This window comes from Phaenicophaeus curvirostris, chromosome Z (genome assembly GCF_032191515.1).
Source record: "Phaenicophaeus curvirostris isolate KB17595 chromosome Z, BPBGC_Pcur_1.0, whole genome shotgun sequence".
NCBI classification, from domain to species: domain Eukaryota; kingdom Metazoa; phylum Chordata; class Aves; order Cuculiformes; family Cuculidae; genus Phaenicophaeus; species Phaenicophaeus curvirostris.
In genome coordinates this window covers 3,421,345-3,442,011 of record NC_091431.1, presented here as the reverse complement: position 1 = coordinate 3,442,011, position 20,667 = coordinate 3,421,345, and positions in this window count along the sequence as shown.

The following is a 20,667-nucleotide window of genomic DNA, read 5'->3' as shown; positions in this document are numbered from 1 at the left end:
GAAGAATTAAATAGTACCATTTAACTAAAATAATTTACCCCACAATTGATACACTTCAATCAAGAAGAGCACAAAAATTCCTCTTAAAATTTTGCTTGCATGCAAATTGAAAACAAACATGTTTGTTCTATTTTGTTCAGAAAATTCAGTTGTTCTATTTTACGTTGAAAGAGGGAAACTATTTATGCAGTAATATTTCTTAAAATATCTATATTTTTCAATGAACTTTTCTCAAGATCCACTAGGTAACAAGTTAGTTAATGTTGCTTACATGTGACAACAATGTAAACAATACCAGATTAATTTTTGCAGTTGCGAGATCAATGACATTCAAGGACTAATTGGCACAAAAACCTTAAGCCTGCCATGGTCTTCTCCACAATATCAATTTATCAACTCTTTGAGAAGTTCTGTGGAAAAAGATGACTGCATTATGTTTATATCTCTGCAGCTATAAGAGTTCACAGTCAACATAGTGTACTTTGGCTCGATGCATGTTAATGTTAACTGCACAGTTAAAAAGAATAAAAACAATTTCAAGAAATATAAAGCCAAGAAAATGGAACATTTTGAGAGGGGAATCCATATAGCCAAAATTATTAGTGCAGTTGCACCATTGGAACATCATTTTCAGAGAGACAAACAGAGAAAAGCATCAGCTTAAAGCAGCACATAAGAGCATCATACACTAAAGCAGAAAAAACAGATGAACAACAAAGTTGTTCAGCCGGTCTGTGGTAGTTTTGAGGTTAAAATATGAGAATTGGAGAATAAATCCTAGAGAGGTGTTTAGGTGATGAATTTGAAGGCATGAAAAATAAAGATAAACCTCCCCATCTTGAAAAATCATAGTATTTAAGTCCTTTGCAGTAAGACTGAAGGTATCTTTGCTTTTCAAAGAATTTGTAATCCAGTATTGCGCCAGTTTCGTTTTTTATATAAAAAATGTAACTGGATTTGAAACTCTTCAGTTGGTAGTGAAAGTTTACATCTGCTTTTTTACAGTGATCTCATTCATTCTATAGATATTATACATAAATCATGTAAAATATTACTCTTTCTTTCTTTGGAAGCTATACTGAAAATTCAAGAGAAATAATAAGTTTTATCTGCCTTCCTAATCTTCTTGCAGTAAAATGGTCTCAGGAAGAGCAGTGCTTGTCAGTATTTTGGAAAACAGCTTCCTTTTTTTCTGATGGAAAGTTTCGAAGTGTCATATCTCCAGAAGTTATTCTGATACCGTATTGCCTCTTTTTCTTAGATTTTAAAACTTGTTTTATGAATGGGTTAGCCTCAATTTCTAGAATTTCTCATTAAGATTGCTTTTCAACAATTTAGAGAACAATGAAAATTGTAAACAATTTAATTTGAATAGTTGTGGCAATACAGAAAAGCAATGCATTAACATCTTTAAGAGAATTTATATCTGCTAGACAGGATGCCCTCTTTAAAGTCAGTAACTCACATCCTAGCCAACCATTATGATCTTACAATTGAATTAATTTGGAAATATTCATCTAATTTTTGAGAAAATAAGTTTTCATGATGCTCTGATTTCCTAATGTAAGTCACATTCTACTATTTACTCCCTCAAATTTTGTATATTCTAAAAAGCAATATATCATTTCTGGTTTGAATTTTGATCAATCAGTACTACCTAGTGTTACTGTGATCACAAAGCCTGGAAAGGTCACAGACACTTGGTTGCTGGTAGGGGCTTCAAAACTAATGAACAATGTAACACCACATAATATAGCAAATCACACTGTTTTGTGTATAACAACTAATTAATTTCGCTGCTTGAACAGCTTTAGGAAAGGGTTGTTTTTACTAGCACAAACGCATCTTTAGTTAGCCTTGATGATTATTATTATTAATCATATGTTAATTTCATCCAGTTACAAATCAAAACCACAGACTGGAACACTGCTAAATTAAAGTTTAAGGTCTAAGTTTAGATCTAAAGCATAATATGGCAGTGGATTCTTCTCCTTTGGACCATTTCTACCATTCACAGATCTGTTGGTTAATAATATGACAAATATCTTCAAATACAGGACACTAATGTCTTTTCTAGCTAGCCTCCCATTTCCATTGGGATGAATTTCAAACAGATGGCAGAGGAAACTGGGAAGCTGGCCAGTGAGTTCCCTGCAGCTACGTTTCCAATAGCTTATGGTGATTTCAGTGGAAATGGGTGCATGAAAGCTAGGTTTGAAGATTATCTGACAGTCATGGGTTTGAAAACAGGTCTAAGAATATTCTGCTATTTGAGGCACAGACTGAACTGGCGTGGGTGGCAGACCTACCTCTCATGCTCCCTGCCATTTACACAGGATATTTGCTGTCCACACTTTTAAAAAGACATTTACTGATCTCCACAGGCAAGAGATGTTGCTGACCACAGTATCAGCGGACCTCAAGCATGACAAATTGGCACAGCCTTTTCTATGCAGTCTTGTGAAGTTCCCAATTTGCATCAACAACGCAGTCCAGTCAGTTACATTCTGATTCATTTCTTCAGGTTAGCTTTACTCTACTTCTACGATGATCTTGTTCAGCCACTGTTTGGAAAAAACAGAGTTGCTCTTTCCAGATAAAGGAAACAGAATGTTTTCTTTAGATAAAATTATTCCATTGTGTTTACAGGGGCTACTTTTAGGCAAAAGGTAACATATTAACCAAGTCTACACAAAAAAAAAACCCAACCCAAACAAACAAAAAAAAACCATAATTCCCCCAAAATCTCAGAAAATATTGGATAACATTACACCCACATTAATTTATAATGTACTTAATTTAACAGACTGTGGATAATTATATCATGAAGAGTTGCACATGGATACCTGAGCAAACAACATAAACTAATAATCAAGACATTTATTAACTCCATAATCCTGATGGAATTTCTGAGAATTGGTATAAATGAAAAAATAAAATTAAGAAATGCAGTATAAATAATACCTACGATGGCAAGAGTGACAGAGTGGAGAGAACGAAATATCTAGTAGAGAGCTTAAATCAGATACATATCTTCATGAATAGAAATTGTCTGTGCGGGTATATATATGTATATTTGCAAGCATTTGTAGCTAGTGCAGAATATAAGGCAGTTTTTGTTCAATTCCTTGAAAGATTTAGATTTGAAATTAGGCCAGTTCTGCAGTTAGCTAAGCATCATCCTGTCATGCAGTCTGAGGGTCATAGTACAAACAGGCTTTGGTTGTCTTCCATCAAGAAGTCTAATAAACACAATTATTAAAATGGAAAATACTTTTTTATCCTACAGGCTGGATGGAAGGGTAAGAGGTCTGTACAAAACAGTCAGACTGATTTGTTAACAGTCCCAGGGCTAAAAGGGCAAGAACTGACTCAAAATAAAAGGCTGAGCTCTGAGAAACTTCCTACAATCTTTCTTTCCAAACCCCAATATTAAAACAACATAATGTTAAACATTGGAATACTGAAATGTCTGTTGACTAAGTGCAGCCTGTTACACAGGCAGCAAAGTTCGCTCTGTTATCTATGGTTTACCACCATGTTTTTTCCCTAAGTCTGTAATATTCTTAGTTTCTTTCAATTTGTTTTGTGAAAAGTTTTGCTTCAGAGAAGTGTTGATTCCATCCATGAAATAAAAAATATTTTATGTTTTACATGTCATTATATTTTCATGATGAAATGGAGGAAGAAATAGCTAGGGTTTTCAGCTCTGTCTTTTTTCAGGAGGGATTAAAAACTAATAGCTAGGAAATAGAGAGGAAGGAAAAAATTAACTTGGACTTTGGTTGTACTTTTTTTTCTGAAAGCGTTTTCAAGTGAATGTTTCCAAACTGATACTGTTTTTCAATTGACCCAGCATTTAAAAAGCAGAAACATCACAGAACCAATGTACATTTCTAATAATAATGGATCTATTTCCACGCTCTGTGTAGATAATTTTGCAATTTCACCAGTAAACATAACTCTTCTACAGCTATTAAGGAACAAGGAACATCTGTTCCTGACTATAAATCTGTCATGTCACCAGTAAATCGCACCAAGAAGACATTAGTAGCATATTACTCTAAAAGCCACAGTTACATATATAAAAACGTTTTGTCTTGCAGAACAGCTGCTGTGTCACCTCAAGTTTGTCTGAAATAGGACAATGTGGACATACTTACCTTTCTCATTTGGGAGGATAATATACCTGCAAACCTATATGTTTCAAGACAGGAACTCCCATACAGAAAGATTAATCTTCAGAATAATATAGAAAGGTGAATTTGACTGCCTGTACCATAGGTTTCACTTAGTGAACAGTCACTCCAGCATTCCAAAGTTGTTTAATATTACATTGGTTTAATACTACATTGTTTTAATACTGAGTTTTGGTTTAAACTGGGTAATGTTAATATCTATATTCTGCTTCCATGTTGAGGACATTAGTTTTCCTTTTAGGTTTGTTCTCTGGGTGATTTTTAATACAATCTATCCATTAATTTTGAAGGCTGCATGAAAACTGAGGATCTTTACACTGTTTTCTTCCAAAAATTAAACACAATGGAACAAAAACTAGATATTCTTTAAGTCAGTTCATTGTATTTTCTTAAGAATAAGAGAGCTAAGAGAAATATTTGTCTGGTAGAAATTAAAAAAAACCCAAAAAATAATGCATTACAAAACGTTGTTTCCTTAATTGTATTCTTGTGTCAAGCAACATATTATACCTGAATAACTTTTATCTCAGTCACTGATTAGCTTGGGGAATGTGTTAGAAAAATGGCTCTGCCTATAATACTTGCTTCATCTGCAACTTTAAAGAGGGTTATGTTTAAAGCTATATTTAAAGTGATATATTATGGGGGTAGGACAACTACTAATCAGCTTAATTAGTAGCAAAGAAGTTTGAGGCTAGATATGAGAAAAAGCTTTATAACTGTAAGGATAATTAATGTTACAAAAGACTACCTGAGGCAGCTAAGTAAAACCACACATTAAATGTTTTCAAGAACAGATTAGATGAGAACCTGTTCATGTGTACTAATCCTACCTCAGAGCAGAAAGGCAAGCTATATCATCTCTTGAAGTTCTCTTCTGACTTAAATATAAGTTTCTTACTCTTGCTGAAAGACAAGAAACATTTCTAGGCCAACAGAAGGTTGCTGTTTACAATACTTTCTGTACACTTGTTTTCTCTTGGATCTATGTTATTGCATAGCAGGGAATGAACTAAAATGTTTTCCTTTCCCGCACTCTAGTTTGCAGAAATTGTGACTTCAATTCAGGAAACCTACATGTGTCTTACCCTGCTGAAATGAGTTTATCTCACTAATTCCAACAGTTAGTGCATGACTGCTAAATTGCCAGAACAACTATGGAAATATGTTCTAGCATCTATGGTCTGGATACATCTGTGTCACATTTTAAATTACATTTATTTTCAGCTATGGCAATTAGGTCTGTGGCTGGCTGACTACTTCTGAATATGTTTCTGATGTTAGCAGTCATTCAAGTCTGCAACATTGGAATGAGCTGCCTCTGGAAACCATTTATCCTAGAAGCATTATTCATAGTTGAGAATATATCTTCTGTGTTCCATATGCAAAAAAAAAAGAACTACACAATGGCTCAATGGGGTTGGAAATACAGATCTTATGCATTGAGTATTTCCATTTCAAAATACTAGAAATGCAGTTTTCTGAACTCAAAAAAACACTGTGTTTTGATACATACAACTATGGCGAAGATTCTTCTATCATCCTAAATCCTTTTTTTTGCTGCCGTGCAGTTTTGAAGGACTTGTATATATTTTGAAACCTCTTGGAAAGAAAGAAGTGTCAGTATTGAAAAGTTCCAGAGAAACAGTGAGGTAATATGTGCTTAGCTGATGAATTCAGGGAATCTGAGGCCTGCTGGATCTCGTACATGTGCAATGATTCTGTGTAGCACGGACAAAATAGTTGCAACAAGTTCCTGCTATGAGATTCACCACGTGTGTGCTACGTGACTTATGTGCCTATATTTCTAACCAAGGCAAAAAGACAACAGAAACCACAGGCTTCAGTAACAGGAGATCACAGAGTGACACCCATTCACGGTTCAATGTGTTGTAAATAGTAAATTAAATATTAATAAAATAACAGGAGTTCCCTGACATTCTTTTTACCTTGTTCATATTCAGGGTTCCAAGAAAGTGAACCCAACAGAAGGGTCCTGCCTTAGCATACAGGAGCGTTTGGCTTTTAACCACTTTGCTCCCATTCCAGAAGGAGGTGATGTGCATTCAGAAGCCTATGATTCCTTTACAATGTGTAGGTAATTTTATACACTAGAAAGGAGAGCCTGCAACTAAGCCAGTGAACTGAGCAAAGAACTCTTGAAGCGGTCCACTAGGAATTACCAGCAGGAGGGCTAGTCCTTACATATCATGTCTATGAAAGATTTGTGCCTTAAATTGAAAGACACAGAGACAATTCCTTTATTTATGAAGTTTTCTACGTCTTTTTAAAAAAGCTTCCTTCTATTTCTTTTAAAACCTCAGGAGAACTTCTTAGAGGCAGCTATAGGTAGATGGAGATGGAGCTACCCCTCTCATCCTTCTTCTGCAGCCTGTCTCCCTGCTGACCCTTCCTGTACAAGCCCTACTCACTGTAAAGAGCATTTAGTCAGAAAATCTGAATCATGCTATCTCTTCAGATGGAATGGTTTCAAAATATTTTCCCCAGAAGTCCTAGACAAAGTGGGCTAAGTGTCTTTGATCTGGCAGAGTTGGTAAACATTTATTGCGTTGTGACCATGACCTTACACTACTGTGGCTGTCACTGGGAAGAGGCTGGGTCCCAGTCGCATTGCTTTAAGGTTCCTGACAACTCCTTAAGAGGAACAGAACTCTGTGCTGGATCAGCTACAGCGTGTCATGAGATTGGACAACTGAAGGGAAGGCAACATTCCTCAACAAGTATGTTATTACAGATTGTTCTCAGCAGCCAGTATACGTCATGATCACAGATCAATTAGACTTGGACAGAGCTTGAAGACAGTAGCCAGCAACTCATCATGAATTTTTTTCTTACTTCAGAGGATTGGCATAACACACATAACAGTTTCAAATGAAATAAGTCACAGCCAGACAATCTGGCGTATAGTGTGATCAATGTTGCTACCATCCTTGTAACAACTAAAAATTCCCCTCCCTGAGCCACTGCACATGCCAAAGCAGTAAGTGTCTAACACTGTTGAGAGCGAGATACTGATGTCCATCAGTCACTGATTTCTTCTCAGGATGCCTTAACTATAATAGTCTTTCCAGCTTAACTTTGCTTTTGTGGTTTTTGCTTCTCAAAATATAATTGATCTTTTTTCGTAATGTAACATCTACCATTTGGAAGCATACGAAGCATGAGCCTTCGCATCTGCTTAAACAATGAATTTGCAGAGTAAAAAAATGGCATTTGCACCCTTATGTCTTGTCACAAAACCAGTTCTTTTCTCTATGCGAGGTGCAGTAGAAACTGAGCTTTGATATTTAAGAGTTGGACTCAATGATCCGGTGGGTCTTTTCCAACCTGGTGATTCTATGATTTGTGCTTTGGCATATACATTGAAGGCACAAGTCCCAAACAGGGTTCCCATGCTAAGTCATAACAGAAATCCCTTTAGATCTCCCTTTGACTCTCAATCTCTGTTTCTTTTATAAGGTATAGGACTATTCTCACTTAGTCTAAAGTTACAAACACCACATCTTCAAAAATATTTTGATACTTTCTTCAGTTTTTAGCAATTACTACAAGTATTTTTAAGCTTTTTCAAGAAACTAGAGCTGAGGAAAGAAGACAAAATATCTCCAGTGAATTTTGCCAAAGCTTCTAAATTTCAGTTTGCTTCTGTCATTTTATGAAGTTCATTTTACTTTCTTCAAAATAAAATTTAAAAAAAGTAAAATGAAGTTAATTTTACTTCCTACAAAAGTGGTAGTTTGACCTTCTATTTCCTCCTTTAGATGTACATCCTCAGAGATGTTTATGCTGCAGGAGAGTGTACTGAGCTCCCCAAAACCCACTGAGATTAACATGGTGAGTTCATCTCAAAGAGGAATATCCTATTGTGCTAGAAAAGGATGGGAAGAACTTCCAGAGGCTCTTCAAAGAAGAGCAGATAATGAGCTTGGAAAACAGAGAGAAAGTATTTCAAAGCTCAGTGCAACAGCTCATTAGATCAGTTTTAAAAAAGCTGATAAGAGTCTTGACTTAACAGCCACAGAAAGACTGGCAGCACCCCTCTGCTTTCAGCAGATGGAGGAAAAAAGTAACACTACTAATCTGCAATTTTTATGCACAAGTCTGAGGTTCATTAGAAAGAGATGTTCACTGCCATTATGATCTTGCTTGATCATCGCTGCCATAGTGAACTTCCATAAGCTTACTAGGTGAAGATGAACCTAAAATCAATGAAGGTATCAGTGAGACTGATTCAAACAAAAAAGAAACTGAAAACCCAAGCAAATAGCAATAATCAAAACAGAGGAATTACGTGGGAGGAAAGGTTAACAAAATTAAAATAGCTACCTTGCCTAATGATTAGCTAGAGCGACCATAATACTCATGTCAAATATTTGATCAGTACTACTTGCAGAAGAATAGTTGAGACTGGGGGAACAGAGGGAATAAATAAAATTTATCAGGTAAATATGAATGACTTTGTTCATTAAGGCTTAGTCATTTGATGTGTTTTTGTCAGTATTCACAGATTTTTTAGAGTACAAGTGAGGACGGCTGCAAATCTCTAGAGTGAAGCATATACAACCCATAAATGAAATGAAACTGTGGAATAAATCGGGTGTGTTGTGACTGAGAGGATGGGGAGCAGAGAGACCTTGCATAATGGTTTCTGCAACCTGACCCTTTGCTGAAGCAGGTTTTTTCCAGAGATATGTGAACAGCTGGTCATCCTCCTTTATCACAGTTCTACAGACAGCAGCTGAAAATATGTTTTGGGTTAAAATGAAAACTTCACTTTGTTGCAAGTTCTTATTTTTTTAAACTTCTATTTCAAATTTACTTAAAACAGATGAGTTGTAAAAGGAAGCTTTGTTTTTCAACTGGGATGATACCATTTTGTTTTGAAAAGAATAAAATGAAGCATAGAGGTTTTTTTTCAGGATTTCTTCTCTTACTAACATAGCTCGGAAAAAGCAACACGCATTTAATGCTTCCATGAAATTGAATCTGCATTTTTCAGTAAAGGTAGTTTTAGCTGAAAAATATTGGGGCTTATAAAAAGCCAAACAAAACAGGGGGTTGATCCATTGGATAACATGTTTTTATCACTTACATCTTACTGAACCTGCTTTCTCTCAGTATCTGGCAGTTTTCTGTCTGCTTTTTGCAGTGCAGAGCTTGCTGCTTACCTGCAATTCTGGCGTGCAGCTCCTCAGGGGCCACAGGATTTTTTATATATGCTGCCCTTCCTGTATCATTAAGAAGTACCAGGAAGAGGTTGCTTTTTTTTTTCACCACAAGGCAAAATAGACTCTCCTATGCACTACAGAAAACAATCAAAATCTGAGAACACTGAAGGAAGAGAAAGACCTAATGGACTTTTCTGTCTCTAATTTCTGTCACTTGCTTCATACCTGAAGATGAAAGTAAATTGTAATGGAAGTAGCTGTGGTCAAAGAATCTAACAGTAAGGGGGTATCCACAGAAAACACTGTTTCCTACAATGCAATGTACAATGTGATTCCCCCAGTAAAGCCAGATCACATTAATAAATCCAAATCAACAAAGGGCAATCAAAAGTACATTGAACTGCACCTAAGATATTGCTATTTCCACATAAATGTTGAGTCATTTCTAAACAAAAAACGTTAAGTTGCTTACTCAAGGATTTCTGTAGCTTGAACACCTTAAATTCCAAAACAGTTTATCTCTTAAGATTTTCTTTTTCAGTGCATAATTAAGGCATTTTGAAGTAATATTGAGTTAAAGGAGAAGTGCTACAAAGCAAATTTAATTAAAGTAGCTCATGATCATCTATCTTTAAAACACAAACACACATCTCAACCTACTGCATTCATCTTGTTAACAGAAACAAGAAAATGACTTACGCAAGAAGGTGACATACATGAAAAATGGATCGTATGAGCCAAGATCAATGGTAAAAGATATATTAGTGTGATCTGGAATCATAAAGTCATAGAGTGATCCTCAAATATCATCTAGTTTCAACCCCCTTACCGTAGGCAGGGACACCTCCTACTGGACCAGCCCCATCCAACTTGGCCTTGAACACCTCCAGGGATGGGGCATCAGTGACTTCTCTGGGCAACCTGTTCCAGTGCCTCACCAACCTCACAGTGAAATATTTCTTCATAATATCTAATCTAAATATCTCCTCTTCCAGCTTAAAACCATTAGCTTAAAACCTATCGCTGCACTGTCTCTGAAGAGCCCCCTCTCAGTTTTCTCGTAGGCCTTAAGTAAGGGAAGTCAGCTATAAAGACTCCCCAAAGTCTTCTCTTCTCTAGGCTGAACAACCCCAACTGTGCTAACTGGTCCTCATGTGACAGATGCTCTGATCATGTTTGTGGCCCTCCTCTGGACTTCCTCTAAGAGATCCATGTTCTTCCAGTACTAAGGACTCCAGAACTCAGCATAGTATTCCAAGTCAAGTTTCATGAAAGCAGAGTAGAGAGGGAGAATCACCTTCCTTGACCTGCTAGTCACACTCCATTTGATGCAACCCAGGATATTATTGGCTTTCTGGGCAGCTTCTCATCTACCAGCACCCCAGGTCCTTCTCTTCAGGGCTACTCCTAATCCATTCTCCACTCAATCTGTAATTGTCCTCTGGATTGCCCCAACCTCTGTGCAGGACCTTCCGCTTGGCTTGTTGGACTTCATGAGATTTGCACAGGCCCATCTGCCAAGTCTCTCTAGGTCTCTCTGAATGTGTCCCTTCCCCCTACTGTGTCAACCACACCACACAGCTTGGTGTCATCAGCAAACTTGCTGAGTGTGCACTCAATTCCACTGTCTATGCCTGTGAAAAAGATGTTAAACATCTGTCTCAATCCCAATCCCAGAGGGATGCCACTGGTCTCTGCTTGGACAACGAGCCATTGACCACAACCCTTTAAGTGCAACCATCCAACCAGGTCCTTATCCATCAACTGGCTCATTTGTCACATCCTTATCTCTCTAGTTTAGAGACAAGAATATCATGCAGGACAGTTCCAAATGCTTTGCACAAGTCCAGGTAGATGACGTCACTTATTCTTCCCTAATCCACTAGTGCTGTAACCCCAGCTGCAGAAGGCCACCAGATCTATCAGGCACAATTTGTGCTTAGTGAAGCTGTGTTAGTCGTCATTAATCACCTACTTGTTTCCCAGGTGCCTCAGCAGAGGATCTGCTCCATCCAGGCACAGAGATGGTACCCACCAGCCTGTAGTTCCCCGGGTCTTCCTTTCTTCATTTTTTAAAAACGGGAGCTATGTTTCCCCTTTTCCAGTCAGCAGGAACTTTACCAGACTGCCATGATTTCTCGAATGTGGTGGATAGCAGCTTAGCAACCCTGTCTGCCAGTTCCTTCAGGACCCATGGGTGTATCTCGTGAGGTCCCACGGGCCTGTGCACCCTCAGGTTCCTTAGATGGTTTCAAACCTGATCCTTTCAGGATGGTGGGAGTTTCTTCTACCTCCCAGTCCCAGCCTTTGCCTTCTGTGAGTTGGGAAGTGTGGCTTGAGCGCTTGCCAGGGAAGACTGAGGCAAAAAATCATTGAGTTCCTCAGCCTTCTCCATATCCTGCACAACCAGACCTCCTGTTTCCTTCCAGAGAGGGTCCACATTCTCCCATCTTTTATCACTGGTGTACCTATAGAAGCTTTTCTTGTTGTCCTTGACATTCCTGGCCAGATTTAATTCTATCAGGGCTCTAGCTTTTCTAATGATCCCTGGCTGCTCAGACAATTCCTCTGTACTCCTCCCAGATGAACTGCCCTTGCTTCCTCCATCTGTAGGCTCCATTTTTGTATTTAAGTCTCTCCAGGATCTCCATGTTCACCCATACAGGTCTCCTGGTATTTTTGATTGAGTTCCTCTTTGCTGGGATATAAAACTTAGCAGGATGTTTGTTCATGCCAGACATAATGAATGTGCAAGATGTCAGCTCTTCAATGACACACATTTTGTTAGTAGAAGCAGAAGTAATATTTGCTTACAGAAATTATTAAATGTTTAATAACTTAGAAATTTAATACATTTCTTAAACTACAAAGTAAAGACCTGCATCTCAAAACCCCAAAAAAATCTTAGTGATTAAACAGCTGTAATTTAAGTGTTTTCACATGCAATAGCCAAGAAGAAAATGGTTAAAATTACTTTTTTCAGAATATTTCAAAATATTAAATACATTAAAGGAGGAAGATGTAATGACATAAGATAAATGGACCAATCCTCTTCTCCATTATTCTTAATTGCTTTCATATTGTCCATCACTTCTATTGTTTTCATTTAACAATGCTATAATGTTTAACTTGGGGTGGAGAATCTGACAATTAGAAAGTGTGAATAAAAATAAAAAACACTTGGAAGTTCAAGTTTCAATGAGAAATTAAATGCATTTCAAGTGACTGAGCATCTTTCTTCACCTGTAATACCTTGTCCCCAGTGAAAAGGCAAACATACGTTAGCGGTCATCCAGAACAAGATGCAATTCACAGATATGTTCAGTCTCTGCATGCACTTCAGTAGTAGCAATTAGCTGGAGCAGGGAAGAAACGATTGATGAAAATTTGGTGTTAATTAAAGGATTCTCAGAGGAACATATCCCAAAGCCAAAGAAACATTAGGCCAAATCTGTGGTTGTGGCAACTTGATATAGATCTGTTGGAGTCAGAGACACGATACTAATTGATACCAGTTGAATAGTTGCCTTATGAAGTATAAGAAAATATTACTAACAATTATGACTATAAAATCTCTGAGTCCAAAAAGAGCTTTATAGCAGTAGATGTGTGAGGATACATTTCAAATGTGGAGCAATTACCTCAAAAGTGAAACCTACAGGGAACATCTGCAGCAAGCTGTGTCAGAATCAGGGACTGAAAGGAATGAAGCAGGGAACACATACCTCATCACAACGCACCCCCAGTTGACAACTAGCACCATTAGTGTGGATTTTTTTTTGTCCTTTAGAATATCAATACAACAGCAATGCAACGTCTTGACTTCTATGCAGAGATGTTAATTAATGTGGATGGAGAAGATGGGATGTAAGAATTGCCACACACATGAGAATATGTTCCTGATAAAATCATCTGACCCCTGCAAAAAAGCAAATAAAAATTTAAACCAAAACAAAATATGACTGAAAAAACCCAGCAAGCAGCAAACCACCCATTCAGGGTTGTTTACCTGAGAAAATAACTTCCACTGAGCAGACCGTTATAAATGAGCTAGATGGAAGGCAAAGAAGGGTGAAAATGAGAACAAAATGCAACAGGAGTGAAATAATTGTCATACACGTCTATATCCAATCTACTAAATTTCAGTTCTTCATCAAAAATAAGTAAAAGTCTGAAAAACGCAACCAAGTCGGAGTATTTAATAAGTTTGCATGAGCATGGATACAGCACAATTCCATTTAGAGGTCTGAGGGCACTCAGGATACTTCCTTACAGAAGAAGCAAAACCAGCACTCAGCTATTTTTATTAGATAAAAAGCAAAAGGCAATGATAACACTTTTAGGAATAATTTGTAATGATAATTTTTTTTTAGGTATATAAGAAGGAATTTTAAATTGTATTCTTTATAACATTCAGTAGTCAGATAACAGAAGTGACCTCTTGTACAAATAAAATTTATTAATAATGAAACAGACATCAGGTAAGTTACCAGGAAAAAGCAACTATATTTGTGCCAACAGCTTTCTCTTAGTGTAAAAGTGGATCAAGGGAGAAATTAGAACTGCAGAGGAAATAACAGACAAAGATTGCAGAGCCAGCCCAGCATTCAAGGTCAGGCTGAATGCGACTCTAAGCAACCTGATCTAGTTGAAGGTGTCTCTGCTTATTGAGGTGGGGTTGGATTGGGTGACCTTTAAATGTCCCTTCCAGCTCAAATCATTCTATGATTCAGAGAAATGGCAGGCTGCAGAAAGCCACTGCTCTGTCAAGTCTTCACCTGTCTGACCAGCTGCAGAGTAACTTACCAAAGACTCAGATATAGGTGACTAGCATTTCAGTGGAATACTAAAAATTGTCATTCTAAATTGTGATGAAAGGGTGATAGATAGATTTCACAGTTTGGAAATGGCAAAAAATGGTTAAGCAGGTCCCTACGATGACCACGCGTCTACCTGGGGATGGGGCTGTAAGGACTGTGGGATAATTGCAGCAGTGATATTGAATTCACCACACTTGCAAGTGTAGAAGACTCATCAGCTGTTCCACATCATCAGGCAGCCTTCTGGAAACCTGCTTATCTTCTTGGATACAGGTTTTTGTTAAGAAATAATAAAAGAAAAATAATCAGAAATTGTCATATGACTTACAACCACCCCTAACTACTAAAAGTATTTTCTTTGGATGAGTACAAAAGCTCATTAATTTGAACATATCTAAGCAAACATAACTGCATCTGTTGCTCTAGTAAATGGCTTAAAAACGGTTTATCTCTTCTGAAGCCTCATATAGTTGTACAGTAAGCAGAAATCACCACAAAAGTTCAGAACTATGTCAAATTTGCCACTGTTTCGTAACAGAGATTAACATTGGGCATTGATTTTTCTAGTTAATTTATTGAAAATATATCATTATATTCTTACCCTTTCTTGATTGTAGTAAAATTCAACTTACCTTAAGATCTATTCCACTGAAATTGAACTGAAACTACACAGCCTCTCAAATAGACAGGGAAGAATGAGCATACAATCCCAGTCATCTTCGTGATAGGCAATGTCCCATAATATTTTCATGTTATCACCTCTTCCTTAACTTTGCTTCGTCTTTTCCTTTTACCTCTAAAATTATACATACATTTGAAACAAAATAGAAGTCTGGCAATGAAAAGTCAGATATTTCATTTTGAAGCAAAGTACTCCAAACTCTAACTTCTCTTCTTTTTAATTAATTCAGTACAGATTTGAGAGAAAACTTGATGACGTCCTCTAATTTTCGTGCCCGTATTATGTTTTAAATCACGTGTAAAACCCAGGTTGCAATTCAAGCCAATTAGAGAGTTTGAGATCTCTTAGTTAAGAGCTAAGACCAGATTTTTATCATTTGTCATCATCCAATGTCCCACCCTCTAATGTCCAACCCTCACAGGAATATGTGCTTTAAGCAGACGTTTAAGAAAACTTGAGTCTCATCCCTCTGTTTTCTCCCATGTCCCTCTCTTCCCCCGAATTTTGGGATTTTATTCATTCACACTCTCAAGTTATTCGTTATTTGTCTTCCAGTTCTTCAAAACGACATCTGTGATGGTTTCTGCTGGCTTGTATCTTAGTCTCATCCTCATGTGCTTTGAGTCTGAGGGAGCATATGCCCTCCCTCAACTTCACCATTGCTTTTTCAAACAGATGCATTCAATGTTATTCCCTAAATGTATTCCTGTCTTCATCAGGGGATTCTACTAAGACTTCCTCAGGCTGCTTTTATATTTTTATATTTTTATATTTTTATATTTTTATATTTTTATATTTTTATATTTTTATATTTTTATATTTTTATATTTTTATATTTTTATATTTTTATATTTTTATATTTTTATATTTTTATATTATTTCCATGGGACTTAATATGACCTGTGCCTCATTAGGCTGTGAAGTAGTGTTTACCTGTTTCTCTCATGACATGTATTCTGTGGAAGACATCCCTCTATGAACTTTGTTATACAGATATCAAATGTTTTAAAGTTACAAATTAAAAAAAAAATCATCACGATAATATGTAACATCTTTGTTTTTCTTTTAAATGCATTTAGTATTTAATAAAATGTCATCAGTAGTTGTAACATTTTCCAAAGGATGACTCCTCTCTGCATTATCTTATGCTGCTTCTGTCTTTATAGTGTCACCTGCTAATTTTATTTTATTATATGCATTAATTAGCTTCCAATCAAATATCTCTATTAGTGTTCAATCCATTTTACCAACACAGTATCACAATGCTATTTCCCCCATATTCTTTAAAAATGAAGTGTCAATGCCCACTATTTTTTAGAAAATACTTTTTATTATTTACTTCTTTTAACTTTTAAAGCCGTAGCATATTCTCCTTTGCTGATAGAGGTGTTTATTCTGCTGTTCATTTTGACGTCTCCTTTTGCTTATTTGGGCATCTTTGGTCTTCTTTTAAATTTTTTTAAGTTCAGTTTGCCTTTTTGACCACAGAATATTCCAGCTAAAAGTCTTATTTTTGCTGATTTCACTTCACTTTTCTTTATATCCTGCATCACGACAAGCATATTTTCTAGATGTCTATCAGTCATTATTACTATTCAACATTTTTTTTGTATACTGGTACCCAGAAGTCAATCAGACTGCATCATTTATGCCTGTCATAGTACAAAAGAAACAAGAGCTTCATACGTGCAATACCTTCCATAGTTAGAACCAACGATAATTGCAACACAAGTTCATTTGCATTTATGTTAAATATATGCATACACTAGTCACTTTGTGTTAAAAAGATCTGGACATACATGCCTATTTTGTGAATCTATTCATGTGCCAATTCCATGATATATCTGCATTTCATTATTAATACTACACATTCTATGATAATATGAATACAATTTCCAGATGGTATCTGCAGTTTCTCAGCCCAAACTATTTGGCAAACTAATCCTAAGCATTTCTCAGCTGGCACGGAACAATTCTTCACCAAAATAATGAGAAATTCTGAACAGCTAGCTAGTGAACAGAGAAAAAACATTGAGTGCTGAGATTGTCTATGAAAAGCTGCCTTGGAAACATGTGAAAGAGATGCACTTTTAATTCTGCGGTTAATACACAGCCATAGTGGGTGTTAGTGTTACTCTCAGTCAAAATTTGCAAAAAGTTTTGCAGGAAATCTTTTTTGCACATGTACCATTTCTCAATCACATTCAGAAATCCATGAAATATTCCAAGAATTCCTTTAAGCCTTCTGGAAAAAGTTAGAATATTCCACGAAGAAAAGCTGTGTTACAGACATGTAGTACCTGTCTGATAAAGGCTAGGCATCCAGAACCGGTTTCTTTCCTCAGATATTTACAGTCTTGTAAGTTTCCGTATGACTCGGTATGCACCAGGATCACAGGTCAGGAGAACCTTATGATATTGGGAGGTCTACATCCCAAAAGCGTTGTTAGATTGTTTTAATGTAAAGAACAAAGCACAGGCTGTTCTGTCTAAAAATAGAGTGAAGCCACAGATTTACAGACTTTCAAATTGTTCTAGTAACTGTTAATAAATTCCAATGGAGCCAATAAGGAGAGAATTATTTTTCACACCATTAGAAAAGTCAATGAGTTAGTATCAAAGCTTCAAATTTGAAATAGCTTAGACTCCTAATATGTTTACTTGGTTAAACATACTTTTTTAACCTTATCAGGACAATGCACATGTGCTCATGTGGTACAAGTCTTGGATTAATCAGAAACGCACTATTTCCTAATGCCCCAAGGCAGTATCTAGGAACAACAATGGGTAAGATTAACATTCATATATTCTGTGTATCAATATTAAATATTCATATTTTAATACCTTACAGTCTCTAAGTAAGTTTCTTTGCTATTGTATTAGCTTAGCACAATGCTGAGTGAAACAGAACTCTTCCTATCAACACTTTCATTATACTGCTGCAGTAGACAGATACAGGAGTAAGCCGCTTATACTGGAGTCATATCCAGCTAATATTTTGATAGTAAGTTAGTCAAGCATTATGCAAATATGATTCACCGTGTTGAAAACAAGTGATAACAAAGTGGTTCGCTTGAACACAACCATCCACTGTACTAAAGTTAGTGTAGGGGTTGCTCCTGGTAGGGTGGTTGGAAGAAGTCTAAAGGAGGTGTGGCTTTATTGTTGTGAAACAGGAGACAGATTTTTGCAGTTTCCACCATTGGAAACGACTGCTGCCTGAAGAGTACACACTGGATACACTTTTGTGCTATGTAAACTACTTTAGGAGGCCCAGCCTATTTCTGTAATCGCACTTTCTCCTGTCCCAGGAATATCTGCTGATTTTCAACAACATACAGGCTTTGTGAGGTTTCTAGGTTAGGATAAATTCTGAGAGTTGGTAAAGAATCACTTACTATATCATAAGTCGTTCTCTGCCAAGTCATTGATAAGGTGATTTTGGACAGAGTACCACATCATACCTACAATAATTCCAATTCCACTGAAAGAACAGAAAATCTAGACAGTAATAAATACAGCTTGAAAACTACTGCAACACTTCATGAAAATATGTACCTAAAAGAATTATTATGCAATCTTATTAAGTAATTAAATGTGTTCTTTCTTTTTCCTGTTACACTGGCAGGTTTCATACTGTGTTGATAAATCATTAAATGTACATGTAAGTTTCAAAAAAGCAAAGATTTGAGGTTCATAAAAAATAGTTTTCTTCCCTCTTCCTCCATTTTTTAAGATACCTAAACATGCAGCTAAGTGGTTGACTTACATATAACCAGGAGTTCTGAGCTTCACCCGGCCACCTCTACTACTGCTGCATGCGTAAAACAAGTATAAATAGATAAAAAGACTCCTACACTCTTCCCACAGCGATACCATCGCAGCAGTCCCACAGCAGACAAGCTTTTTCTGTAGCTGCGGGGGAAGTAGAAGGATATGCTTCACAGGAAACAGAACCAGAAAACACCCATTTGGTCACACTAGGTTTTCCATGACAATGCCACCAGCAGGTCCCAACAGTCTTATTTTTTTCCTTAGAATTTCTAGCTCCCAGCCTCCCCCTTCCCAACCCTCCTTGTTGCTTAGATGTCTTGCTTGAATAATTCGAGTCCAAACTTGGATTGCTTTCTCTTCCTTGTTTAAGCCTGAGAACTTTTCTTCTTTTATTTGTACTTTGAATACATTTTATAAGCTATCATCATGCTGTCCCTCATACTGCTCACTCCCCTTGCCATGACACCTCCCTTTCCAGGCTATAAACTTTTATGTTCTCTAATCTCATGTCTTGTCCTGTATATTTTTTGTGTTGATCATATAAACACAGAAAAGAGTGAGGACTTTTTGTCTAGTGTTTATTCCCATCAACACTTAGATGCAAGGCTTACACAAAATAGCACAGATACTCTGCACTCCTACTTCAATAGTACGGGGAACCGTGCCAACTGTTCCCTGAGTACTCCCCAATACACCACTCTCGAGAAAAAGTGTATTCTTGAAACATTTCACTGATACCCATAGACTGATAGAGTTGCATAAAAAAAAAGTTTAAACATCCTTTAGTAGTTATTTTAGTTGATGTTTTGGTCTCTTAAACACTTTACAGTTATAGCTTATTCCATTAAGCAAATGAAATTAAAGTATATTTACAAAGAGCTTTTTGGCATGATACACGTGCCCACAAAATGATTTCTTTAGCACTACATCTATTGGTGGCTGTAGTTTTTCATATCAAACTACATGGCAAACTATTTTTGAGTTTATACTTATGCCCCTTTGAAATTTTAACAAACATGATCTAGATTTATTGTTTTTCACACCACTGGGACGTTTCAGTGAGTGTAGGCTTTCTTTTTCCACTAGTGTTGCTACATATAATTATGCATGCTTCTACCTCCATTAAAGCTGCCCTCCCCTATGTTACTTTCTAAGACATTTGTGCAAAACTCTGCAGATTTCCAGTCCCAACAGCAGAAGAAAGAAACCCAGTAATTTTGTGATCATGTGCACCGACAAGGAAGGGTGGTGAAAATTTTCCCCTGATACTCTGACACAATGCAAGAACTTTTATAGAATAGCATTCAGCTTGGCTTCCGTCCCAAGAAAGAGTTCATCTGTTTCCTTGCAGTGACTTTGGTTATAATTTCCCAAAGCCGAACAGCAATAGCCTGACTTCCAGGCAGAATTTGAACAGCTGATACTGGGGTGCCTCATAACTTTTCTGGAATTCTCCTGCCTTCAATTTTATTCTGTGGACTGAGCTTAGTGAGTAGAAAGTAACTTAACACAGCAGGTACTATTATCTTCCATTATCTGATTATCATGGAAGCACTGTTTTGTAAATTATTTCCTCATGTTTATTAATAGAAACTCCTAGTAATAGTTCTGTGAATAGCACTGACCTTTCTTCATTTGACCTGTTAAAAATGTGCTTTGAACAATGCTTCCTTGCACAATAACTGTACGTAATAACTGCATAGAAAGCATAAAACTGATACCAGAAAGTTCAAGTCCAACTTTCTTCTCCTTCCTAGTAAGCTTTATTACATTTCCCAAATTACTGATTTGTGTGTGAGGTTTTGAGTTATTCTTTCAACACCAAGATGCACTTTCCAAGGTCTGAGCCCTCCTGTCATGCATCACCTGAGGCCAGAGCACATCTCTAGCTGGTGAACTGGTTCTGCCAAACAAGACAGCACAGCTCCATACACAGCTTCAGGATGCAGGAAGCCAATTTATTCCCTGCTTTCCCAACACCACCACCCTCCAGCCCACCCACC